The sequence below is a fragment of the Cottoperca gobio genome, unplaced genomic scaffold (assembly GCF_900634415.1).
Source record: "Cottoperca gobio unplaced genomic scaffold, fCotGob3.1 fCotGob3_332arrow_ctg1, whole genome shotgun sequence".
NCBI lineage: Eukaryota > Metazoa > Chordata > Actinopteri > Perciformes > Bovichtidae > Cottoperca > Cottoperca gobio.
In genome coordinates, this window is record NW_021166938.1 from 313,648 (window position 1) to 319,647 (window position 6,000).

The 6,000-nt window shown below is 41.5% G+C and overlaps 1 protein-coding gene across 3 annotated transcripts in view; it reads right to left on the bottom strand.

Moving 5' to 3' along the window:
* Positions 1 to 2,858, bottom strand: part of cntn2 (contactin 2) — a 74,147-nt gene extending 71,289 nt beyond the window's left edge. For all 3 annotated transcript variants that reach the window (XM_029427522.1, XM_029427523.1, XM_029427521.1), the window contains exon 1: positions 2,553 to 2,858. The gene's annotated coding sequence lies outside the window, so the exon portion shown is untranslated. The remainder of the gene's footprint in view (positions 1 to 2,552) is intronic.
* Positions 2,859 to 6,000: the final 3,142 nt, after the last annotated feature.

A 6,000-nucleotide genomic window follows, 5' to 3' on the forward strand; every position in this document is an offset into this window, starting at 1 on the left:
TTATATTTGAGTTGTAGTCGTTTGGCATATTTAGCGTCGGGGTTGGCCGTTCTCTTCTCACGATGTCTAGCTTTTCTTGAAAAGTTTGTCTTGAAAATGGCGTTGTAATTATATCTGCGACCAAATCGATCTCTTCTCCTCCTTCAGCCATTGTGGGTTGAAAAAACTGCTTGTATAAATCTACACAAATTAGCTTGTTCAAGGTTGCTAGCTCTGCCTCTCAATAGTGCGTATCCAATCAAAAGACGTGGACGTGCTGACGTTATCGTACGCCTGCTAGCTGGCCCCGGTGTCGCCAACTCGAAATCTGATTGGTTAACGCCACAGTTTTGTTCCGTTCACTTTAAGCTACAGGCGCCCGCACTGTTGATTCTGAAGGCCTAAGGGCAGATTTCTTGGACAGTGGCAACACATTATGGCTGAAATATGATTGGATAAAAGCTCTAACATAAAGGCCAGCCCTCCAAATCTCGATCTGAGGCTGGAAGCAGCGCTACCAAGAGGAAAGCTATGAAATAAAGAGAATAGGCTATGGGGAATAATTTAATACATATTTGTGGAAATATTTGTGTAAAAATTAAATTTATATTCTGATGATGTTTAGGCCAGCAGAGAAGGCCTTGCTGGCCCTGACGGCCCACCACTGTGCAGACAGATATACACTCCGAGAAACAGCCTCCTGGCAGCTGTGAGGACAAAGAGAGGTGGTGCAGGGGTTTTTCTCCTTTCTGCCACTTTGAATGTAATCGAATAAACAAACTATAAAACAGACACGGAACATGTCTGTAATATTTACAAGAGTGTGAGGCAGATGTACTTCTTCTCCCTCTGTACTGAGGCAGACTGCAGCTTCACTGACTCACTATCACCTCTAGAGGATAAAGTGGAATTACAGGCTGGACGGAGCGCAGCTAGCTGTTAGCATACTAACTTCAGTAGATATCTCTGCAACACAACACAGAGATGTCTTTGACATAACGTCAACACTGTTACCTCTTCACACTCTGTTCATAATGTTTGTTCATTGTTTTAAAGTTTTAAGTATACATTTTGGCAGGTCTTACACATTGAACCGTTAAAGACACCACTAATAGTAACAATGTGGTCTGTTTTAAAATGATTCAACTTCAGTGCATCTTCCTGCTAGTGATCAATCACCAAATACCAAAATATAAACATACATTTATTATAATAGAGAACCAAAGTGTAAGACCCAATAGAGCAGTATTTGGTAAATTAGTACTATGCAGTTATTATATTGTTATTATAGCCTTTTACTAGTGCATAGTGCAGTGCACTATAAGTAGAAGGAAAAAGCTGTAACTGTATATGAAAACAGTGCACAACCTTCACGACCACGGCACCACTGTGGTATGTGATTACTGAACAAGTAGTTTTAGTCTTAAGAGTTATTATGAGTAGAATGTATTATTATAGCATAGAATACTGTCTGTTGTAATGCTGTCTACTCTGTACAGTGGATAATAATAGTTGAGAGTGTGATTCCACTAGTCACTGATAGGGTTGGCACTACAAATCATTATGGTAATTAGTATTACTGCCTCAGCACAGATATGTTAAGATCACACAAGAAAAAATATATTGTGTGTGACTAAAAGCAGAAGAAGAAATATCTATATGTTTCATATATAGAAAGGCAAATACTGAATTACCACCTGGTCACATCATCACTCATCCTCTAATGTCTAGCCTGAAACAAATTATTAGTAATTGTACTGTGGTCCTCCTGTCCAGGACCTCTTTTTGGAAATAACTGCTCAAACTGGTTCAGTCTCCCAAATGAGCCTCTGCACTAGCTGGATTGATAACCATGAACCCCCAAATGAGTCTGCAGGCTACAGAGCCTCCTTTGCCAGATTCACTACAGCACATTATCCTGAAACGCTCCCTGCATGCATATAGACTTTAACACATGTCTCTTGTATCACACCAAACTGGTAAGAACGTATGAATTAGCTTTGACTATCAGCAAACCTAGAATACAGATGTAAAATAGCATGAGTGCAAATTAATTTAGTGCAAATTAATTTAGTGCGTTTGACATATTCTGCAAACAGCAGAAGCCTTACCTGATTCCTTCCCCTGCACATACACACATACATGATTTAAAGACATTCCCGGTTGAAGTTTAACTAAATTACAACCTACTTATTTAAGCCGACGGGAAGACAGGCTACACCGGAGGTCCTAAATCATGTTATGATTGCTGTATACAATTTGCTAGATTTGATTAAATTGCCAAAATGTAACGTGAAGTTTGGCGTATTGTTCACCACCTTAACGTTGTGGGAAAACACGAATTGTAAGGTTAACTCGTGTTACTCTGGGTCTGTTAAAGCATATATGCTATTGCGTCAAAAATACTAATAAGCGGGTTACCCATTCTAGGGAAACAGCCGAGACCTGCTTTAAACAACATCCCGTTGCCGTTATGATTTTCAGCACTTTTTGTGAAAAAAGATAGGGGTAATTAAAACCATAAGACGAGGGAAAAGATGACGGTGTTTGGTGTAAGGTGTGGGTTTGTTTACCTTGCTAAAATGCGGACAATCTTCTCTCCGGGCAGCTCCGATGCAGAGCTGAGGATGTTGCGCAGGAGGCGAGGTGATGCTGATCGCTACGATCGTGGAGGCAGCACCGTGTTTCAGATGATAGCAGCGACCCGGGCGCATTTCACATCCCCAACTCCTTTCTCTCTCCCTTCCTTCTCTGGATCCCCTCTCCTCTCTTCTCCTCCTCTTCGCTGTGAAATTGTAGTAGTAGAGCCGCATTCAAGGACGGGCCAGTCTCTCTCCTCTCTCTCTCTCTCTCTCTCTCTCTCTCTCTCTCTCTCTCTCTCTCTCTCTCTCTCTCTCTCTCTCTCTCTCTCTCTCTCTCTCTCTCTCTCTCAAATGTTTTCCTCTGCTTTGCATCCTTGCTTTCTTCCGACCACCTTCTGGTCTCCTTTCAGTGTCAAGCCGGTGAGAGTACAGCAAAGGTACTTCCGGTCTCTATATGATATCATTAAACGTGTCCCTTCTGGCAGAGCATCAAACTAAGACATTTTATTTTGAAGACAGAATCAAATAACCTCCGGTATTTGTCTTGCTCCCCACGATGAGCTTGATGAAGTGTCTCTCTCTCTCTCTCTCTCTCTCTCTCTCTCTCTCTCTCTCTCTCTCTCTCTCTCTCTCTCTCTCTCTCTCTCTCTCTCTTTCTTTCTTTCTTTCTTTCTTTCTTTCTTTCTTTCTTTCTTTCAAATGTTTTCCTCTGCTTCGCATCCTTGCTTTCTTCCGACCACCTTCTGGTCTCCTTTCAGTGTCAAGCCAGTGAGAGTACAGCAAAGGTACTTCCGGTCTCTATATGATATAATTAAACGTGTCCCTTCTGAAAGAGCATCAAACTAAGACATTTTATTTTGAAGGCAGAATCAAATAACCTCCGGTATTTGTCGATGATGATTGACGATGAGCTTGATGCAGCATCTCCGTTGTTAGACGGGAAATCGTCAGTTATGCGTCTCCTTTTGTTGGGAGCGCCTTGGCTGCCTGGAAGTGAAGCACAGAGGGGGCAGGTGCTGCGCCCTGCCTCGCTCCTCACCCCTGCTCCCCGGAGACCAGGGAGGAGAAAGAGAACTTCTAATTAAACCCTACATAAAGATAGATTGAGATGATATCATATTGCATCTACATCATGTAGCCTGCCAGCCGAATTTACTTTTCATTTGATTATGTTTTCTTTTACATTTTCTTTTAATACAATTTAAAACGAAAAAGTCTTAAAATGCAGGTTTAATTTTTACAGTCTTTCTTTAGTTTTTCTTGAAAGTTGTCATGATAGGCTCTGTGTAAATAAAATGAGAGTTCTAAATCAAATGTATCTTCATCACTGATTTAAATTTTTTCCCCAAAATGTCTAGAAACTGTACTATACTATTATTACAACAGTCTTATTTTATTATGTCAATTTGTCATTGTTTTTTCTCTCACAGAAAGTTAAACGGTGACCGTATTTAAACAAATACTGTAGATTTGGTTTTTCAAATATGCTCATAGCCTACATCTTCATGGGCAGACAGATGTATGCAGGGTGGGGCTGTGAAACACATCAAAGATTGTGTTATGTATCTCCTGACACAATTGAAATCAGTTGTTCAGAGTCACATCAGTCGCGTCACCACATGCTCTCTATCTGTGTCAGCTTGAGGTAAAAGATTACATCAAATACCCTGAGTGGTTGCTATGAAAGGGTTTCAAATTAATTTCTTTGGCCATGTTCCAGAAACTTTCTGTCACAGTTTCCGTTCCTTTAAGGCAGGGGTCCCCAAACTTTTTCCTGTGAGAGCCACATAACTTTTCCCTTCTCTGATGGGGGCCGGGGTCAGTTTGTAACAGAAAAAGTGTGACGATAAACATTTATTATTTTCCAGAAAGCCACACATAACCAAGCTGAGCTAACAGTCCACTTTTTAGCTTTGAGAGTTTGTCTGCTCGCATTTGGCCTTGCAAGTTATAGTTGACCACTGCAGGTTAAATACCCTGCATTCTGAATTCATTTTTCTCTTACCTAACCTTTTCGCCATTATTCCGTTCTATTTGACAGGGGCTAGTCTAGGATTCGCGTGGCCAGACTGCCGTATCCAGCCCGGCAGTCTGGCCACGCGAATCCTTAGTTTGGGGACAACTGCTTTAAGGCTTGCTTACCTAGTAGGGTGCCACTCACCTCACTCACCTGCTAGCCACGCCTCCTCTGCAGCTCACCTGACTCTCCCTGCTGCAAACAATTAAGACTAGTTAGTATTTAAGCCTCCTCTGTACTCCGCATCATGCATGTCTTTCCAGCGCTCTTCTCTAAACAGATCTCTCGTTGCCGACCCTGCCTGCCCCTGACCTGCCTGCTTTGCCTGTTTCCTGACCAAGCCTGTTTTGGACCTGTCTGCTCGCCTGTTTCCCGACCCAGACCGGATTCCATCAACCTGCCTTGCCTGTTTCCCGACCCTCTGCCCGGCCCCGACTTACCCCTTGCCTGCTAGCTACTGGTTTGTCCTTGTGGATTATTATCATCCCGCTGTGGATCTGTTTACTCTGCTATAACCTGCTCCTGACTACCAATAAAAGTCATTACCAATTATCCTTGGTTTCCTGTGTGCTGCACTTGGGTCCACCATCGACTTGTGACACTTTAATTTGCACACTTCTCCTTTTACACTCCTATTTGATGTGAGCGTCATTTTGTTCTCTGAACCAATCACCTCTGAGCCTCGTCACTTTTAGATTTACTGATTGTTCAGGTTTCAACTTCCAAAACACCTTTGATGATCTGAAACCATGTGAATCCACACGCACACACACACTTTCTACAACAGGCTCTTCATATTTCATCTGTGCTTTAGAACAACCCTTTTCATCCTGCTGCTTTCACTTGCCATCTCCAGTTTGACTTTAGAGTACTGGTTTTTCAGGGCAGGACTTCTCTCAGGGTTCTAGCAATATAACTATTTAAAGGAGACATCAGGAAAGGTCTCTGAAAAAGTTTTTACATTATCAAGATACTAGATTTTCTCTAACTTTTCTCTGATCGCCAATTAACTCAGCACTTAGTGATCATTTCTGCTCTCCTTGGAGATTTATATTAATTTCCTTTCTTGTCCTTGTTTCTAAATAAAAACATTTTTTTTTTTTTTTAAATACAGTATCTCGGTATTGGAATATCTTGCTAATTTATACCATACATTACATTGAAATAACTTTTACTTACCGTTTTTATGGTAACTGTCCATTTTCCCCCACAAAGATTGTTAATTTTTATTTATGTTATCAATTCCATCATAAATACGTCATCAGTCAACGGTTGACCTAACTGGCCAAATGTACTGTACAAGGGGGGGCTTACAGGAGGCAGCAAATAGTATCAATGTACAGGATGGAAAAGGAGCCGTTTCTTTCAGTGGGAAGTAGCTAAAGTTTGCTTGAAGAATCACTTGGTGATGAAGCTAAGCAG